Below are 21930 nucleotides of genomic sequence, written 5' to 3'. Positions count from 1 at the left end.
TTGAAAAAAACTGACCAGGATGGAGTCTGGCCAATACAGGTTAAGAACAACTAGGAAAAAAAATATATATATATATATGAAAGTAGGGGGCAGGGTTAGAGAGGTACCTCATTTAATATTTAAATTAAATGGCACTGTAGGTCTGGCTAATGCCAGTAGAAGTGGAAAGTGGCTAAAGACCTCCTTGCTTGTTTTTAAGATACTTCATAGGTCAGACCTCCAAGAACATGATGTTGAATCTTTTGATCTCATTCTTGATAGTAGAGAAGGTTGAAAGTAAAATCTCCTACCAAAACCTAGAGAGCTTAAACAATTGACATGTATTTGACATGCATTTTCATTGAAAGGGCTTGGATTTTCATGTGATTACCAATAATTGAATGATTTGGGGTGGGAGAGAAAGGAAAAAAGGATAACCAGCAGCATTTGGCTTAGAACAGAAGTGCTATATCTTTCTATTTTCCAACAATGAAAAGACATTAAATAGTATTTTTTAAGATTCCACCTCCAGCTCTTCACTGCGAAAGGACCAAGACATTTTGTCATTCTTTTCAAGGACACTTGTTCAGGCATCCTGTTATACAAAACTTTCAATGTCACCATGACCAGCTACATGTCACTAGAGCATCAAAAAGAAGCCATGTCCCTTGTCAGCAAACACCAGCACCCTGTTGCAACTGGTGGCTTGTGCAGAAGTCCCACAGAGTCAATGAGCTATTTCCTGTGACATTTTGTATAATTTCAGATATTATTTCTGAAGGTTACCCAGGCTAATGAAATAAGAATCAGGAAACCCATTCTGTGGCTTTCCAGGGCTAGGATTTGATCCATTTTTTCCCCTCTCATTATAATAGATATTTGTGAATGGACTGATTGTCCCTGGACTTTTCTTCAGCAGAAATATAAGAGGGATTTTGCTGAAAGCTGGGACTCATCTGGTTTCTTTGGAGATCTGAGCCATATTACAATAACTAGAAATGACAGAGCTGTGTCCAGGGACTCCAAAGCTTCTAAAATCTGGAAGTAGACCCAATTTATGAGTTGGCCTGTCTCAAGTCCAAAACTATGAGCATCCCTTGCGCCCTCCCAGTGGGTGCTCTGGTTACAGGCATGTGGGGTGCTCACGGGTCAGACAAAGCCTCTCATCTTATGTTCAAGCAGCCCAGACAATCCAAGCAGAGAAAAGTACCCCTCAAGCCACAGAGATCTGACTTTCCTTTTGATTTAAATTCTGAGTCCATTTTGCATAATGGTTCATTTTGCATTTGCAAAGCCAAGCCCCAGCCTTTCTTCTTGCAGGGAATTAGGTGGTGAAGTGTGTCCCAGTCCCTTTTTCAAGGCCCATGAGAAATTATGATATTCCAGATCCAGATCTCTGTACCTTTTCACTCAAGTCAAAAGCATCCTCAGCAACTAACCTGGAACACTTTACATGCCTAGTTCTTCTTAATCTGTGCTTCAAACTCCTAATTTGGGGCTTATGAATTGGTTAAGCTCTACTCACGGTTAGGTGGAGGAGCATTTTCAAGGAAAGCCACAGAATCTCAATACCACCATATGCTGTTCAAGGTGAGACAGAAGTCCTGCATGCTCACCTACAAAATGTTGGCTGAGAACTCCAAGCATCCCCCTTCTGAGTTTCAGCACATGCTTTCAAATAGGCTTGATGTTACGGTGCTGCCGGTGTCTCCTAGGAGATGGTGGCTGAGGTCATAGAGAGCAGCTTGAAATCATTGTTTGCTGTAGCTCACGAAGCGGCCACCTGAAACTCAGCTGCAACAAGAGGGAATTGTAAATTGAAGAGAAATAGATCCCTTCCAAAGGGAAAACATGATATTTCACCCATGTTTAAGGTGTACCTAATTGACAAGGATAGCTAGGCATAATCACCCTCAGTTTCCAATACAAGAGAGGGCACTAAATGTTTCAATGATCAACATTTTGAGTTTGGACTCTACAGAACTCATTTTAAAATTGGAACTTGAAAGTTTTCAGGCAATTATCTTTGACAAACCAAATAACATCACAGCCCAGAAAACCAGCCCCGTCTCTCTCACTTCCACCAGCAGTACAATGCTTTGGTCCATCCACACCTTGCCTGAGATGTCTAATAAAGGGCACAACTAAACTTCCAGCATAGACGAGCCACTGCTACAAGTGTAGTGGCAAAGAGTAAGCAAAGTCCCTGTTTATTCCCCATTTTATGCAATTCTGATAGCTTCACAGCAATTAGTTGAGCAATTAGACATGCATTTTGCATGCACAATTGCACATCTATACTGTCTGAGAATCTGGTTCCAGGCTACTGCTTGCCAACAGTATCAGGCCATCAGTGTTTCAGCAGGCTGCAGTGTGGCCCATATTCTAATAACATGCCTTCCTTCTATATGGATGGTTTCTTTTAAATGTCCCCATGTGAACAACAGCCTTGTCAGCTTCCTGCAGCCCTCACTGTCCAAGAGCTAATGCGGCTCCTGGTCACCCAAGGCAAGAGACCTCTTTCACTCCAGCTTACATGCCACTCAAAATTTTGCCCTCATTTCCTTAATCAAACTGGTGATGGGTTTGGATATGATTTCTCCAGTCTGAGGACCCTCCTGTCATGGCCACATGCTCCTCATTCTGCATGTAATTTTTGCTTGCACAAGCAGTCCTTTGTACGTGTAAAAGCTCACATTTGTGCTTGCCAGTCAAGCAAGTCATTGTCTGCTTACTCTGTCTTTGTGCCTCAGACTTTCTAGGGCAAATGGAAAGGCTGGACAGAAGAGCCTTTGGGACTCCCAATTTTCTTAGCAGCTGAAGCCAAAGGCATTTCTATCTCACAACGACCTTGTCGTAAACATGAATGCAAGTACACATCCATTCGTCCCAGCACAAAGGCTGAAGTCCTGGTCCTGTCAAAATTGATGGGAGCCTTGTCTCTGATTTCCAAGGGAGGCCTGAATTTCCCCTCTGTGGCTTTTTTCAAGTCTACCCGTAGCAGAAAAGATGCTCCTCGCTTGCATGTGCTCTGCCACTTGCAGCAGCAGAGGTAGACATGTGACCCAAAGCAATTAAAGCACTGAGCGCTCACTCCGGCTCGCCCTTGCATTCTGTTTGGTCACAAAAGAGCAGTCATGGACTGTTTCGACCGAAAACAGACCTGAACACAGAGACTTCATTGTCCCAAGGCCAGAAGAGATGGCTGCTGGGAAGAATTTGAAAGGCATAGGTTTCGGTATATATGTTGCTTTTCCATGAAACTATATACACTTTTGCAAATTATAAGCTGTTTCCTGTCTATGTTCCAGCACTTTGGGCTCAAATTAAAATCTCCTTAAAATTGGACCAGCAGGAGGGGGAAGAAGGAGGAGGTGTTTGCTGGAGTTCTTAAGCAAATGGGAGGAATTTAAGGTCTTGTCCTCTCTAATTCCTCCTCTATAAAGGAACGTACTTCAGCAGGTTGCCACATACTGAAATAAACTTGGCAGCAGTGAGAGAAGCAATGTTTTCTTTCAGGTTTTTAATGCTTTTGGCTTGGATTGCTTTCTCATTGCTTCCTCCTATTGCATTCTCCTGCCTTTCCATCCAGGTGCCACTTAGAGCACCGGCCATTTTGCCCAGGGATATGGTAATAAAAGAAACCGTTCCACCAGGCTGTGATATTTTCCTTCCCCTTTGCCACTGGCAACCAGGAGGCCTCCAGGCAGGAGGCACTGGCCAAGGGATAGGTAATGTTTTATATGCCCCTCGCACGGGGCTTGCTTGCATACCAATTACAGCCTGGCGTGCCTCTGTCCCCCTGCAGGCTGAGAACATCTGGAAACACTCACAGTCCAAGCACAATCTGGGCCAAATCCCAAAGTGGAGGGAAATCAAACCGGAGAGCCCGGGAAGTCAGCAGAGCAAGGCTCACTGAGGTATTCCACAGACCTCCTTCTGAAGGCTCTGCTCCTCCTGCTCGTGTGATGGGAACACAGCAGGGTGAAGATAGCCACCTGTCTGCTGACCCCACGCTGTGTCTCTTTGCCATCTCCAGTGATCATCTCTTCCATACAAAGGCTCTGTCTCACAGGCTCCTTTCCTTCTGTGCTTGAGAAGGACTCAGCGTGTGGGCCTCAAGCTCAATATTCACTCTTTTCAATCCTTGATCTATTCCATCCTCCTTAAACTGGTCTCGTGTTCCCCTGTATCAGGTTATCCAGAGCACCCTGGGTGTCTTGAGAGACCACACAGCCCCACTGAAACACGGACAGGCTCTGCAGCTCCCTCCTGATGTTCCTCTGGAGGGTGGACACCACTTTTCTAAAGCAACTCTGCTATGGTGACCGCAGTTTTGTGTAGAGGTAGTCTTTAGTGACAGCCGGCTGTGCCAGAGCAGAGCACGGCATAAGGTAACTCACCCTACTTCTGAGGTGGGTTTTCTAGGCCATGTTTAGTCCCACGTTGCCCTGGCTGGACCAATACTGTGCTCCAGCTATGTTAAAAGCTGAAGCTTCAGGAGGTGAAGAAACCAAAAGTAATGGTTTGGTGTAGAAGAAAATATGGACTGGCCTTCACATTTTTTCCTGATAGCGGTGTTCACAGTGAAAGATAATGCCACACCAAAGGCATATATGGTCCAAATCTGTGTAGAACTTATAGTCCAACATGAGTTCTCAATTCAGATTTCCACCCAATATTACAGAAATCAGGAACAACTTTTCAAATTTTCTAGGTACAACCTTGGTAGAGAAGAGTTAAAAAATAAATAAATAAATAAACAAACATGGCTGGATAAAACTTTTGAATTATTTTCTTTGGCTTCTTCTCAGTTCCAAATACACATAAAAACAAAGAGATAAAAACAGGAGGTGGGCAGTTCATATGTTGATTTGCTGTTCTGACTGGGGTTTGGGGGCCTCATACGGCAGGCAGCACAACTGTGATCTTATCCCACCTCAGCATTGTTGATTAAGTTCAATGCAACAGGACAACCCTTCATTTGCAGGTGGCTCTGGGTGAAGTACATTTCAGAGGAACAGCAGTTGAATATATGTCTTCCTAGCTTGGAATAGGGAAAAGAGACTGATTTTGCAATGCCTGATGCCTACAGCTCAACCTCCTACATACATGTATAACACTGGCCTCAGTAAGTCCAAATCACAAGTAAAATTCTTGGGTCTTCAGTATGGCAGGGAAAGCAGGTTGTGTTTGTTTATGTCATGAGGGGGTCCCATCATCTCAATTTGACCCGTGCTGTTTTGCCCCCCTCACACCTGAATATTTTTCCTTTCCCTTTCCATATACCTGCAACGTTGAAGGCAAAGTGACTGGTTGCTATCACGAATCCAGCCCAGCGCAGAAACAAGGAAAGACATGGGGAATCTGGTGGGGAAGTCATAGTGTAGCAAGAGTGATGGGCGTTACACCACAAGGCAGTTAGCCTAGTAGGCAAGAATACGCATTCAGTTCAGACAGTATAAAACAGGATCCGTCTGTGTCTTCATGTTTAATGTGAGAAATTTCATTACCTGAAGCCTGGGAGCCCAAGGAATGTCCATTTAAGTGGTCATCACAAGCAGGTACAGAACCGGCAACAACAGCATTTCCCTTCCAGTGCTCTAAACTTGCTTCCGCACTGCTGCTAAGGCCAAGCAATGCTGGGAACGAAGAAATTCCTTCATTTTTGCCAGCTTCAGCTGAAAGGCCCAGAGGTCTGAACTCAGCCAAACAAGCCAATTTTTCTAAAGCTGTATTTTATAAGGGAGGAAAAATAATACAGGGAGCATAATAAAACAGAGAGCATATTGTCAGTCCTCTCTGCCTGTGGTGTGACTTCTGCTGGAGGACAGTGCAAAATCCATGTGCAGAGCTCAGGGAATGATCATTCTTATTCATCCATGAAAAATTGCCCCAGGAGTAATATGCCTGTAGCCACATGCCTACTCTGACCCCACCTCCATGCTGAAGGCAAAGGAAGTTGGAGCTGCAGTGCTACCTGTTTTTATTTTCCACAGCTACCTGGTCCACGCTTGCTCTTGGGACCGCCTTGCTCTTCTGCTCCCCGTCCATGACTGTTTCCTTTGGATCTGGTGTGCAGGTTCTCTTGCTTTGTACCTCATAGCAACCTGATGCATTAGTCCTGAAAGAGTTAATAGTTCTGTTGTGGTGTCAGTTTCTTTTTTTTTTTTTTTTTTTTTTACCCTATACAAAGCAAAACACAGAAGTCTGTGTTGAGAGGCCTGTCGCCGACAGGTAGGTATATTTTCTCTCTCATTAGGGTGCTTGGAAAAAAGTACTGACAAGGCAGATTTTTGCCTGATGAGAGTAAGAAAGACGGGAGGGGAAAAAAAATTAAAAAATAAAACTGGGGATTTCCCCTCTATTGTACTTCCTACTTGAACAAATGAAACAAGGTAAATGTGGGTACAGCATTTGGGGTTTTTCTAATCAAGATGGTTAATTACTGTCTGAAATCAACACATGCAGCATTTCCCTTTGGTCTTCCAGCAACGTTTCATGTGCTGACCTCAAATCCTACAAGCAACAGAAATCCCACAAGCAACAGTGTATTTTTTTGTGCAGTTGAATTTGGCCATGCCCTTCTCATTTGCTGAGAGCTCCAGGGTAAAGCCTAATCTATGAATACCCTGTGCATGTTAGAGAAGAAGGAACTTCTAGATGTTCCAGTAGAGGGTGGTGAGGAGAGAGATTTAACCTGATTAGACCTGTTTCTAGGTCCCAAATTATGGCAGGACTCCAGAGACCTACCATCAGCTGGGGCAGAATTGATTAAAGTTATCCAACATCTATTTTTAGGTAGAGATCTACCTATCCAACAGCTGTTTTTAGGTAGAGATCACCAACTCCAAAGATCTGTTTATCCAGCTTTGCTTATTTCATTCCTGAAAGAGGATGAATCCTTTCAGTCTACCCAATCTACTGTCCGTTCATTGATCCCAAGCCTATGCCAAGCATCACATGTCTATATACACCAGATCAGTGAAACAGGCAAGCAAGCAAGCAGTCTCCCAGTGCATGCAAACATTGACTTTATCTTATTCCTGATTCCCCTTGGGTCAAAAGACTCCTTTTCCCTTTCCTCATGGAGGAGGAGCACAACGTGAATGCATCAAGTTCCAGTCCACAGGGAGAGTTTATGAGCTGGCCAAGAGAGCCTGAAATGTGACTCGAGGATGTGTCTTTTAGAGTATTGCCACTGAAAGCCCCTCAACTGAAAACTCTTCATAGAAAAAACTTCATTGGAGCAGCCAAAGGAGAATGCTGGTGTCTGAGTACAGAGTGGGGAATCAGCAAATTCATTTGAAATTCAGATGCCAGCACTAAGACACATATGGAAACAGGCCCTGCCCCTTCTAATCTAGATGATCATGGGGATCGGGTTCCTAGCAGGACCCAGGTCTCAGACAGACGGGGGATTTAGGCAGTGGATGACCTTGAAAATGCCACAGCATAAATCACCATGCAAACCCAGGAGGGTGGGTCTGTTTTCCCCATATAAATATTTAAAGAACATTCATTTTTTTTTTCAAAGTGATAGATGACAAGCAGGTGGCCTGAAAACTAGAAATATTTTTGCCATTTGTTCAGGGAGCTTACTACACAGGTTTTGCATTTATTTCTTTATCTATTTATTTATTTATTGGTGGTTTGCCATGTTATTCTCCAAGGCCAGGAGTTGGTTTTGGAAGCTTTCCTGGAGAACGGTACTCTTGCTCTGAGATTACTTTTTAAGCCTGGTTTTGATTTTAAGCAAGCGAGATCTATTTCCCTGCTTTGCTCCAAGCTACCTTGCAGAACACTCTTTGGGCCAGCTCCCCAGCACTCACTCCATGGTCAGAATTGTGCTGATTTCATTAGAGCATGAGTACAGCCAGATCCAACCAGCCCAAAGGGCCCAATATCTTTTCTTTGCATGAGGCAGTAACAGGTGCTCAGTGAAGAACATAAGGACCAGGCAAGTGCATAGTGATGCTTCCCTGAAACACTCTCCCACCCTCCGGAGATCAAAGATGGTTGCTTTGTGCTCAAAAGCCCTTTATTTTTCCAGTCAGTTTTTGAACCCACGCCAGCTCTTATGCTTTCATAGATTCCTGTGGGAATGAGCTCCTATGGTTAATTTACAGGAGGGGTTCTGAGTTTGTTTTTATTATATCTTTGCTTTCTTGTTTGCTTCCTTTATACTTTTCCCACCTTTAAAGATGTCTGTTGAATCCTCTGCTGGTCACATTATTTCCCAGCTGAAGATTTCCAGTCTGCTTATTTCTCTGGTTCTGACCATCCCTGTTGAAGGAGCCTGAGATAAAGTCTTGTGGAAACAAGTATGAAATCCATCATCCTACGTGATGCCTCTGGGAAGCAGAGCAAGGCAGCACACACCTCCCCTCTGGCAGAGCTCATATCTATACATAAACCACACATCTCTATCTAATACAACTGTATCTATAAAGGGGATCTCTGCCCCAATGGTTTCACAGCATAGGTAGGAACCTGAGGGAACAAGGCAGGACACAAACCATAAAGCAAGACATTTTCTCAGATTACCCTGCAAATAGTCTTCAAAGTCAGCAGGTTGATTAATGGAGCAAATACCTAAAACCTATTATCCTAACATTAATGGAGCCATCCACCAAGACTGTCTCCTGGGCCAAAGCATGGTTTTAAGAGTGTGCAAGTGAATAGCACTGTTAAAGAATCTCCACAGGACAAAGTGGGGTAGAAACAGGGATAGACTGGCAGGGATAAAGTGGCTCATGAGCCTCAGTCTGCCTGAGTTTGTTTCCTCCTGCTCCTTGTTAGCATGAATAATAATGAGATAACATGAGGGGGGTTGCTGGCAAGACTGATGGCAGGACTCGTGAGTCCCAAGGGAAAGTGTATGCAATTATCTGAATGAGTTAAGACTGAAGCCAGAGATAACCGGTGCGGATAAATGAGCAGCGATGAGGTCAGGCTGACGTCATTCACCCCAGGCAAATTTTGGATGTCTCTCCAGGTGGAAGTTTTGCTAACTGGTGCGATGGAAGTAGGAAATTAAAAACAAGCCCCTGAACCATGAATTTCACCACAGAGTGCTAACACAACTCAGTCCCCAAAGCCAAGGAGGAAGCCAAATAGTGGAGAAAAGATCAAATTTCCACTTATCACAGATTTATCTCCTGGTCCCCAGCAGTGCTTTGACATGGTTGAGTGGCTTCTGATGAGTTGCTTCCCTTTGGCCTCGCCTCCCAAGTTTCTTCCACCTTATGTAGCTAAATAAAGGTGTGGAAGTGAGGGACAGCCCTCTCTCCAGTGGTCAGGCTTAGCAGTGCTGACCATAGACAAGGTTCCAGTGCTAGCAATTTTTGGGAAGTGCTAAGCACCCCTTGACAGCAACAGGAGTTAGAGGCATTCAACAAGTTTTCAGAACAAAGCCAGAGAAAGAAGAAAATTGAGTTACTGCCTTTTTTTTTTTTTTTTTTTTTTTTAAGTGGAAGCATGTGCATAGAAAGTGGAGCTACTGACTGGCCTCCCAGTGACTGACGTGTGACCAGTCAGTGAAGCTGCTGGCCATGGATGCATCGGGGTTGTTTCCTTCTTTTCACTGGTCATATTTATAGATTTGTAGAATGCTCTCTACAGTTTGCAAATGACTGCTTCATACATCTCTCCATCTTTAAGATTTTTATGATGTGGAGCCAATCCAGCGTCTAGACCAATAATGATAGCCCACATCTCAGCCAAGCCTTTTCTTAATTGTCCACAGGGCTGGCGAGGAAATATAAACATTTGTACAAATGGCGACATTACTGAAAAGGCTTTGACCAGCTGGCATCTTTCCCTGCCAGTCCTGGGGCAGCTTCTTACTGTATATTTCCTAGAACTCAATCCAGTCTGGTCTTAAAATAGCTCAAATGATGGTAGTTCCCTGGAAAAGGGAAGGTTTCTGCAGAAAATGTGATAGCAGGAGACTGATCTTCTGCTTCTGTCCATGGGGGTAAGTTTTTGTTATTCCCTCAGTCACCTTCAGACCTCAGCTTCTTTTTGACACAGTAGGGTCAGGTTCAGGGGTGTCTGTTGTGAAGGCCTAATTCCTTCCTCCCCACCCTTCTCCCACATCAACAGGGGCCACATCTCACATCTTCGAGCACCAAAACCATGGGTGCCCCAAAGCCAGCTACAAGGTGTCCCTGGTCCCATTTACAGCCCACAGGTACTGCCATCGTGCAGTTCACGATGGTTTGTATTGACAGAAGCTTGACTTTGGCACCAATGCATTAATCTATTCAACCCCTTCCTTAAACTGTATTCTTTTCTGGACTCTCAGCACCACCTGAATAAGCTTAAGTCCTCTTCTCACTGCACAACTTTCCATCACATCTCTCCCCTGTTAACTGCCATGCAATTAATTGATTTTTTCCTCCTCATTCTTCCACAGTTTCTCCAGCTCACTTCCAGATTTTTTGATTGCCTTCCCTCTCATTTTGACTATGCCCATCCACCAAGGCAAAATGCCCACAGCGAAGTGTTACAATCCAGGTCTGGCTTTAGCAGCAGCCCTGAGAAACCCTTCCCTAAATTTTTCCGAGACTGAGGTGCTCGAAGATCTTCATGAGCCTCAAGACCATACAGTCTTATGCCTTTGTGCTCATCTCCACATGTTGTCCTGCTTGAGATGGTAAATTCGCTGGTATGGGGTGTTACTCTTAATTTGGGAGCTGAAATAGCACCAGGCAAAAGGAGAGGAGCTGGGAAGGGGATGAATTAGGTTCTTCAGGGTTCACTCCAGATCAATGGATATTCAGGACAGGAAGAATCCCCAGGAGCCTGGCTCCCCCAGCCTTTAACAGAGAACCCCACCTCACCAGCCCAGACCTTGCACATCCCATCCCATCAGGGTCTGAGCTCCATTTCAAGTCCAACAAGCTATACTTTGTGGCATGAAGTGAGGGTTAAGTACTGAGCAGGCTTTATGCAGACTCTGGGCACAGAGGGAAGTTTCACCACAAAAGCATTATCAGAGATCGCTGACTCAACCACTGCAGCACCTCATTTGCAATTGCACAAAAGCTGCAGGATTCAGACTCCAATGTCAGGGGACCGGGGGCTTCAGGGTTTTGGTTGGGGCCTACGTCCCCTTGCAAATTACCCATTGAAGACACAAATGAAGCTGTGGGCTGTCACGTAATATGAGGCATTTTATTGCAGCTGGGTTGGGGTTTTAAAATAACATGATAGCATGCAATGAACAGTTGGGGAACAGAGCTAGGGAGAGTACCTCTCCAAGCCTTGCCTGCTGGGAGCCAGCAGTAGAGCCAGGAAATAAACCCACGGCTCCCGAGACCCAGACTAGTGGCTGAGCCACAGGAACAATCCTCCCCCTCCTGCAATCACCCCACCCAAGGGCCTGCAAGCTCCCCAGCATACCAGGCTCCAGCAGGCATGATAGGCTTCCAAAACATCCCCGCCAGAAGGACTGAAGGGGTGTAGGGGCTCATCCCCATAGCACAGAACACGGAAAGGCCCCACACTGCTATTCTGGCATAGCCCAAGGAAGGCTGCCATTGCTTCCACCTTCTTGTAGTCAGCTTCTCTTGGATGCAAGAAACCCAGGAGTCTGGTTTCTTTATCCTGTACAAAGATTCTTTCCATACCAGTAAAAAATAAAAATAAAAATGCAGCCATCCTATTTTGTCTGCAGGTTCAGAAAAGGAACGTACCAGCCCGGCACATCATCAGGATGTCAGTGTCGTCAAGTAAGAGAGGTGCAATCAGAGGTTGAAATGAGTGATACCCTGGATGGGAGAGCATCAAGCTGGGCAAGTCCATCTAAAAGTTTTCACCAGCAGCCACCCTGTGTTCTTTGGCTCCTGGCAACCCACTGGAAACCTTCAGGCTCTGGGTTAGGGCAATGCTGAGCACTCAAACTGCAGCTGAGCTTAAGGGGAGGTGAGTAATGTCCACTGTGCACCAAGTCATTCAGGGACCTCACAGGAAAAAAAAAAATGCTTACAGGGTGTCCAAATAAAGGTTGCACAGGAAACCTGTCTCCAGGCATTTCTGATCTCCTGACTTCAAGTTTGCAAGCAGAGCATTCTGTTCACTTCAGTTTTATTTGGTATAATATCAGTAGAGTTCCTTCATGCCTCTGTAACTCAAAGGATTGTGTCAGCTCTTCTAACCACATCATTGTACCAGGAATGTGTATTCAGCTGGACACTCACTGTAAACCCTGTCTTTTGCATAGTCACCATCTTTGGGAGAACAGCTTTTCCTTTTTTTCCAATTTGCCTTTCCTTCTTTGTTCACAGATAATATGACCATGCATGTGGCCCTGTTAAAACCCACTTCCACGTGCAACCAACTATCGTTGTTCAGCTGGTTATTAGCAGCCAAGGGGTTGAGCCTGGGTTTCAAACTTGTGGTAATGACAACATTACCCTGGCACACAAATGATAGGGTTTCTCGTCTCCTCTGCTCCATCATTCCCTGGAAGTCCAGGTCTTCCTGATTGTAACCTGGTGCTCTAGGTTTCCAGTGGCACTGGTGCCATAGTAACAAAATAGATGGGTGGCTAGATGGTTGGAGTCTTGCCAAGCCAACAAAAACAGCTGAGCAATGCTACAACTTAAGCCAGGAATGGCTAACTTCTAAATTCTTGAGAAACTCTTGCATTCCCAGCCAGGTGTTCAGGGATCAGGCAGATGCAACTTCAAACTGCAACTGAATGAACCTACCAAGCCTGACCTGGGTCAACGTGGCACCTACAAACACAAAACATGCCCCCAGTATGGTAAGCCTGCTTGTGAACTGGATATTGGGACGTGGATCCAGCTTCTGGGTTGTTAGTTAGACAAACCTTAAGCAATCTAAACAGAGAAAGTGAACACAAGATACAGCCCCTGTCTTAGCATTGATAACATTCTTTATCTTGCATAAGAATGTCAAGGCTTCCCAGCTCCATCAATCCTTTCCTTTTGTACAAACACAAGGAAGATAACACACATTAGGCAGACCAGAACCTGCTCCAGGCATTGATTCCACACAAATTCTCACATTTGAAGCACGACATCAGTTTGGCCCAGTGGTCACATGAATTCCCAGGCCTGCATCTCTCCTCTCCTCTTTGCCTCTTGTGAGATTGTGTTAGCAATAACCCATTGTCCTCATTCCACAAAGACTACAGAGAAAGCCAGGGAAAGGGTAGGGACATTTCTTCCCTGGGGCTAGAGGCAGCTCCAGAAATGTGATGTAGAAGAGGAAGCTCATCTTCGAGGGAGGAAAAGAAGAAAAATTTCTTTGGTGCAAGCCTGGCATAGCTTTTCTTTGCTCAACATCTGGTGTCCAGCCTACCAGGCCTATCTAGGACCTTCCTGCAAGAACACTTCATTATCCCTCTGCACACTCCACATGCTGCTGTCCTGGATCATTGGTCTCCTGGAACTGGGGACGCATGGCTGACATCAGGGGATCTACTCCTGTCTGAGCCATACACCATTCAGGGAATATCGATAAACCCCATTTATACTTGTAAACTGTAGATATTTCTTTCCAGACCTTCTTTGCCTACAAAATTTATAAGCTTCTCATGGCCTGGACTATGTCCACAGAGCACTCCACACCACACATACCTAATTTCACATCAGACACTTAATCCACTCCGCTTCTGACCTGTCCAGTGAGAACAATAAGGCACATTTTTACTCCCACCTTGGCAGGAAACCTTTGTAATAAGTTCAAAAGAAAAGCTGAACTCATAGCCCTGGACCTGCAGCAAAATACTTGAGTTGCTTTGGTATCTCATACCATCTGAAAATAGCAAATTATGAACTAGATGAAAAGAATGTTGGTTCTAATCTGTGCTCCTGCTTGGAAAAATGTAACCCAGAGGTCTTCAACAAGTGCAGCTCCATCTAAAGTAGCAGCAATGTAGGCTGTGGGTAGCTCTGAATCCACTGGAGCTCTTACAGAAATGCTGTGCTAAGCAGCAAGATGGGAGAGTCAACCCTAAAGCCAACAGCAGGAAATAAAATTTGACAACTTTCTGGATATAAAATGCGAATCTTGAATATTATAGCCTCTTTTGGAATAAGATCATTGGGATGGCAACAGGTTTTCCTTTCTTTGGAGCAAGATTGGGTCCATATTCACATGACCTACTCTGTGCCTTATTTAATCATTGCACGTGCTGTGCATTCAAAAAGAGTAAGAATTCTGATTTCCTCAGTCAGCAATAAACTTTGGCTTCACCAAAAACTAGTGGATTCAGATGAACTGACAGAGAAAATTGTCCAGGGCTCATCTGTCAGGTATCAGGCTTGATCTTCATAATTCTTTTCCAAACTTACTGTTCAGGGACCACCATCGAGAACAGCTTTGGGAAGAACTGAGGAATGCTATGGAGACCTTCAACTAGGGAAGTGATTGTCAGCTAAAACTTTGGCTATTTGGGGACTTAATTCTGGTGTTACAGCTTTAGCTTTCTGGTACACTAAGAAGCTAACAGGTAAAGGGAAAAAAAAAAAAATCAAAACACTAAGTTCCCCCTGCTGTAGGATGAACATATCCAACAGCTCCCTGATTCATCCCCGCTGGAGACCACAAGTGTTTTCTTCCCTGCTCCACCCTCTCACCATCATGCACAAACACCGGAACAGGAGTAAAGTTATTACCCTTTGAATTTCCTTTTATCTGGAAAATTATCACATGGCTGAAATACAAAACCATTTATCTTAAGCAAAGAAAGGGTTAAGCAGGGCCAAGAGCACATTGTAAACAGACTGAAAGTGTAACCTTTGCTTATAAATCATGTGTTCAGCCCCAGAACACGCCTTTAATCCTGTAATTACATTCAGAACTCGCTGTTTCAGTTTAGGAAATACGAGCTCCACTCCAAATGGCACCAGGGCTGACCTTAAATGATACATTAGCTCCCCAAAACGGCCGCAGAGCCCTCCGGCTTCCAGCATCCCTTCCCTGGGCAGCAGGGCAGGGAGGAGCACGCACCAGGCTGCATCACCCTGCCTTTTGTGAAAGGAGCCTGCGGGGGCCCTGCCTCCAGCCAGCAGTTCCCCGAGAGTGAAAAGCTGCCCGCAGGCGTGAGGTTGGCTTTGCAGATGTGGCTGACAGGAGTCCAGATCCTCAGCGGCTGGGAAGCACGCAGGAACTCAGCCCTTGACAACAGGGCAAAGGGACAAGCATTTATTTGTCGAGCATCCTCGCTCTCGTGGCTTCCAGGGCACGAGGCTGGGGGCAAACCCTGCCCAGCCAGCTCTTGTTGTTCTCCACCACCATCGCAGTGGGATCCCTGTTTGTCCAGGGGCTTCTTCCACTGCAGCTCTGCTCCTTTTGTGGGCACAGCCTGTCCCCGTGATCCACGGGGAACAAGCAGATGCCAGGAGCAGGGGGAAGGCACCCAGGCGGCTCCCCTTCTGCTCCCAGCTCTGCTTCTGCACCAGCCTCTCCTGCGTGGTGCTCAGGTCACTGCACGGCTGCAGCTCATCCTCAGGATGGCCCCAGGTCAGAGCTACAGGGCTCAGGTCCATGCCCCAGCCCTTTTTACCCCCCATACAGGCTGAGAAGAGGAGCTAGAGGTCCTGCAGGCTGTCTGTAGGAAAGCAGGAACCTGCAGCTAGACCCAAGGCCCCAGAAAGGCATTTTCTCCAGCCTAACATACACAGACACATGTACAGGGAGCTGCCTAGCAGCTAGGTGGTGGTCACCTAGCTTTTGGTGGCTAAGGCAGAAACTGTTAAAGCAAACTATGCAGGGAGGCTTTCATCTATTCCCAGGGTGCCTGTATCATCTTTTGACTAACCCCAGGGTTTTCACCCCCATTTACTTCCTCCCTATAACAGCTTCTTGAAAAAAAAAAAAAAAAAAAAAAAAAAAATGCACCAGCTGATTCTTACTCTTGCTTCCTGGTCTGATCAGGAGTCTTCCATATGTATGTTTTCTCCAGTAGCTTCAGAGTTTCTGCAAGTGGATCAGCGAGAAAAGGGAACTGTAAAGGCAGTATGACCCCAGCTCCCAGCTGCTGTGCCCTCTGAGAATTGAGCTGGGTCTGCTGGGAGCTTAGCAGAGGTTTCAGTTTCCATTGAGAAGTGAAGCAGGGTTGCTCCTCTCCAGACCCATTTACTCTTTAGGATATAGCATCACACTGAGGCATCCCAAATGAACAAATGAAGCACAGATATCTCCAAAGAGCAGCTGGCAAGATCCTGCAGTAAGCAGATGTTCTGCCAGCACCTCCTGAACTTCTGGAGGTCTTAAAGTAGTAAACAGGGTTATCACATTGCAATGAACTCCCAAGATCTCTGGATTGGATCCATTTTCCATCCCTTTCATGGGAATGATCCAGGAGCTGGATGATTCATTAGCGGCGGCTGGCCAGAGCATGCAGCAGCACACCTCCTGGATTTTTATGGGAGCACTTGTATTGTCTTCGCTGCAGAAACCCTGGTGTGCTTCAGTGTACAGCCAGCCTCACTGCTGTCCTGACTGACTCCTCAGTCTTGCCTTCCTCTTAAATTTGCTTTGCCAAATGTGTAAGTGATAAGGAGTGCCACAGGCAACGCTGGACTAGCAGGTCTTGGTCTGTCATTGGTGACAAGCAAGTCTTGAATGTGACTTTGCAAAAACATGCACCTGGGGCTCCTCTTTAAACCCAGCGTGTCCTTCCCACCAGGCAGACTATTTGAATATATTTGTTTCTCCCAGATACCTGCCACATCCTTCAAGGATTACATGGTGACCTGGCCATCTATCTGAGCTCAGAGAAGCCCTGATGCACAGAGACTGCTGCTCTGTCATCCAGGGTCCATATGTAATTTATTTCTAGTTTGTTTCTTGTTTATACCACAACAGTCTGACCCAGATGGAAATAGCTCCTGAACTACTCTGTGTTGGACAAAATTGAATCATAAGAGCAGAGGGTAATACTAGCAGCACAAGGCTGTTTGGTGCAGTCCTGGAGAACTGGCTGTTGAAATACTTTGTTTTCAAACTTGCTGTTGAAAACATGTCTGTGATTGAGCCAGTTCATATCAAATTCTTCACTTCTAATCTCTAACTCAGCAACTGGGAATTTACTCCCTTTCTTTTAGGAAGCCTAAGCAGAGCGGTTCTGCAAGGATCCTGAATGCCTGAATATGTGATAATCTTACCCCTGCCCACAGTCAGGTAATTTCTTACTTGAAAAAGCCTCCTTCAGCTTTTGCAACTGTTCTCCCCAAATATGCCTTTTTTTCCTCCGACCCATTGCAAAATGTTGGCACAAACACGAAGTCTGTGTCTTTCCAGCAACACATTGCTGATAGTCTTCAAGGCTTGGCTCTGTCTCAAAGAGATTGACTAGAACTGAACTGTGTCCCCATCCCTAAGGAACAGGGATTGCAGCTACAAAGACTTTCTCTAGGGTTACATTCCTCCTCTTTTCAGACCAGAAGTATTCAGCCTTGCCTAAATCACAATGGAAGTCTTCCATTTTATATACAGGATACATGTCACTGAGACTCACCACATCTCCATAATCCCTTCTAAACCAATACTCTTGACTGGATGTGCCTTGCTGTCACAATTTAGTGCAGGGAAAGGAAGAGAGAACAACCCCTTCTTTATTCCAGGGTCTCCATCACATTACTGACGCTCCCACAGCACGCAAGCTAAACTGGTCTCCATTAGTGACCTGAACTTCTGGGACAATACCACACTACCATATCAATTTCGACTGTCAAACTTCAGCTGCAGTGGTATGGCACAACCGCTGCAGGACTGATTTACGTGCCCAAATGGATGTGGTGTGGTTGAAGCTGGCTTCAGAAGTCACAGCTTTTTGCAAGACCTCCTCCTCTCCCCTCCAGGTATGCTGTGAGATTTTAGCACAGATAGCTCCAGGACTGGAGGAAATAGGCTCGCTAGAGGCCTCACATACTGGGATTTCTCTGCCATTCAGTTTGGGAGAGGCTGAACCAAGGAAAAGGAGAGCTCAGGCTCTACTCGCTGACTTGTGGAAGGGAGTGGAAAATTGGCTGCAGAGCAAGAACCATCGGATAATTCTCAATGGAATCCTTTCTAAGCGGGAAGGAAGTTGCTTGTGGAATACCACAAGGATTAGCACTGGGCCTGCACAGCTTTTAATTATTTATATTGTATAAATTAAGGCTGGGGAGCACTTGGGAAGAAAAAAAATTACCTGGCAAGCCAACTCTTCTTCCTCTAAACCCAGCTTTTGCTCTTTTTATGCCTACTCTCCCTTCTTTCTTTCAGAACTCTTACTGTCCACCATCACATACCTTACTTTTCTTTTTTTTACTTTCCTTTATTCTAAGGTTGCATGACATGATGCTAAACTCTGATGCACTCTATATGCATTTTGCAGTCTACCAGCCTGTGAACTCAAACAGAGGCAAAGTCAATGCTGTGCTGGCCTTCCTCCCTGGGAACCAGTCCTGCCTTCCACCCTTCACTCACTGCAGGACAACAAGACCTGCAGTAGGACTGCATCTAGTTTTACTGATTACTGGCCTGGGCAGCAGGAATAGTGCAGGAAACTAAACCAGAAAACAATGAAGAAAGTAGACCTGCTATATTCCATGCCCAGTCTATCAGCATCCAGCATTTTGGATGAGATCTTGCCCCATGCCCTAAGGGGGTGGAATCAGTGTCTGTTCCAGGCTAAGCGGGACCAGACCCAGGGAACAGGTCACTCTCAGGCTGGCAATGCCAAAGTCTCCAGTGCATGCAGCTGACAGACACAGGATCTCAACCAGATGGATCCTAGGTTGCAGACTTGCTACTCCTACAGTCCTAAAATCAGTGCCTTATGTCAAAGGATAGGTGATCTCTAGAGTGAAATAAACAGGGAAACTCATCTCAGAAGTCTGACAGATTACATCTAGAGTGCTAGTGACGCTTTCTTCCCTGCCCCAGCATCTTAAAAGGGAGCAAATCCTGCCACAGCAGCAGAAACCACTGGCACAGGCAGGTTAGGATTCCCTCCAGAAAAGGTGAGCCATGGCAGAGGGGTGCAGGACACACATTCTCTCCCACTGGCCCCAAGGGGTGAGTGGCACCTGGGAGATGACAGCACAGATCCTTTTTATGGATTTCCACTTCCATCTCCACACAAACTGTCTTGAGCTTTGTTCTTTAAATCTAGAAGTGACAGGAAGCTGCTCTGCCCTTTGCTTTGTAGCAGTAGGACCTGAGATTTTCTCTGGGGCTGCCTCACTTGGATGGGTCAGCTGGTTACAGAGGTTCAGGGCTGAACATGAGCTACCTACAGAGCTTGATTTCTGGTGTTTGCTCTTTTCTTTCCTAAGTGAGGCAATGTGACTATCCAGTGAGCAAACCAATTTGATCTGCTGCTTCACAGGGTGAACACACAATTGGGAGGAAAAGCCAAAACCCATGAATTTTGCAGTGAAAAGGAATCAGCTAGGTACTCAGATGACTCATCTCACATTTTCCCAAAGTGTTTGTTCTTATTTTTGAAGGGCTGAAGTGAAATACATGAGAACTGTATACAGCCTTGATTTAGGGGGATATGAACTGCTTCCTCCACAGGAGGCTAAAAAGTAAACATCCAGCCTGGGAGTAACTCCACCAGCTCCTACACAGTCACACCAATGCCGAAACTGATTTACAGAAGACAACAAGCAAAATCTGAGAAGGTCAAACAGCAAGAGAAATTGGGAAGAGTGAAATGCCCTGAACTTCTCATAGGCCTGAACCCACAACATAAGCACAGGCTTTTCCTGACAAAGGAAGTATTTCAAAACATTGGGATCTTTGTCAATTTAGCTTAACTGTCTGTACAGCCCCTGCCAGGAACTAAGGGGCTCAGTTTCATAGCTAAGTGGCTAACAGCTCAGGCAAGGACTGAGGGTCAGCATTATTTGTCCCTATGCTCTACATTCGCCCAGCAAGGCAGGTAGGAAGCGATGGGGTGGGAAGGGATGTTCCCCTCAGACTGACCTTTCCTGGTAGAAGTGAAGTCATTGAGACAAAAGCTTTTCTGGCCCCGCTGCTTTCTTCTTATTCAATGAAATATTGGTGCTTCCACTCACAGGAATGGAGATTTCCATCCCAAACCAGCATGCTGATATCCTTTCTCTGATGGCAGCCAAAACTTAATGCCTCAGAGGAAAGCAATAAACTGCCACAAAGCACCTGGCCAATTTTATGTGGCTGAAAGGAGCAGAGGAAGGGGCTAATTCCTTTCTGGCTCCCAGGATGATCCCTCTGCTGATGCCTGAGACCTCATGACTTCACTCTTTCCTTCAAGTGTTTCTGACTCCATATTTATCCTGCCACGCTGAGGAGGGTGCAGCAGAAGTGTTGGGTTCAATGGAGTGAGCGATCTCTTGTCCACGTTTGCTCCAAGCATGGGAGCCTCTGAGAGGACGGATTGTGACCCAGCTCTGCCATCCTCCACCTAAAGAGCTGAGCACTGTTAAAAAAACAAGGCTGGCACTCTCCAGACCATGGCAAGGCTTCCTATCAATGTCATTGTGATCTTGCAGTTGTTGAGCCCTGGATAGGATCCCGGCACAGAGGCAGAACGTGTGATCAGACAAGGCCCAGGAACAGGGTGGGAGCTTCTGAGCAGCGAGAGGCAGCCAGCTAGCCCTTGGCACGTGCAAAGTTCTGCAAGGCTTGGGGAATGGCTTTCAGCTATGTCTGGAAGGGGTCCAGAAGTCCCTCCGGGAAAAATATGTTGCCCATTTCCATCTAATATGTATGCTGAGCTAAGGACACGGAGGCCAACTGGTTTGAATGCCACAGGGATGATTGCCAGTGCACTGCCAGTTATCTTGATCATCACCCCCAGTGAGGGAGGCTGTCATTATGGTTGTGATTTGACTGTGAGAGTAGGCCAGGGGAAACTGAGGCAAGGCAGGTCTTAAATATCTGATGAGACCGGAGGAACAGCCAGAGCAGGAACAGAACCCAGCTCTCCAGAGCCTCCCCAGCCCAGTTCTGGAGCCAAAAGATTTTACATCTTCCTGTTTATACATGAATAGTCAAAACCTGTCCCGAGAACCTGCCAAGCTTGTCAGTACAAACTCCAGTCCTCCTCACGTCTGTTAGCTGCATCTCCCAGGCACACCGCATCCCAAGCGGTCACAGAACAGACAGCAGCCAACCCATGGCTGCTAAAAGACTTGACAGAGGGGTTACAAACACAGGCTTGCAGTGCATTTGCAGGCCTGTTCAGGTGACAGGATGAGCATGCACATCTGTGCTCCACCACGGTACAAGTTTCTGCATTCCTAGAGGTTTCTGGTGCCTGCTCTCTGTCCCGCAGGCAATGCAAACACAGCCTCAGCTGTCATGACCAGCTGCGCCAGCCAAACCACTTGTGGCATTAAGGTGAGAACCAGAGCATCCCACGTGTCCCTGTAGACAAAGGATAAACAAAAAGATCTGGCTTTGCTCAGCTTGGACAAAGCACATCACCTGCAAGCCCCCAGGAGGGGTGTACTGGCATCTCAGAGCTGATGCTCACCGTGTGCCATGCAGCCACAGGCAGCAGCCAGGACTGAGCCATTCCCTCTGTCTGCTACCTCCCATCCCCTGGGCTTTCAAAGAAATGTGACTTATCATGCATGCTCGCTCTATCAAAGTTAATTTTTAACCCAGCTGATTAAAAAATCTTTAAAAACCTTTAACCAGCTTCCATTGTGGGAGATCAGAATCACATTTTGACATCTGCATTTAGGTGTATTCATCTTGAACTGAATCTTACTCTTAAAAGGGACACATTGCTGAGGGGGGGGGTTCAACCCTAATCAGCCACCAGATCTACACGAGACATCCTTTGAAGAACCTCAGCCATGGGACAAGTTTCAGCAGGGACCTACCCCTTCTGATATACTGCAGCTGTGAGGCAGTGATACCCAGTGTCCTGGCCCTTTCTGATACAGGGCAGAACGACCTCTTGGGTGGATGCAGGGTGATGCAGAG

The sequence above is a fragment of the Netta rufina genome (assembly GCF_964035555.1).
Source record: "Netta rufina genome assembly, chromosome: 6".
Lineage (NCBI taxonomy): Eukaryota > Metazoa > Chordata > Aves > Anseriformes > Anatidae > Netta > Netta rufina.
The sequence above is the reverse complement of the archived record's forward strand: the minus strand, read 5'-3'. Positions refer to the sequence as shown.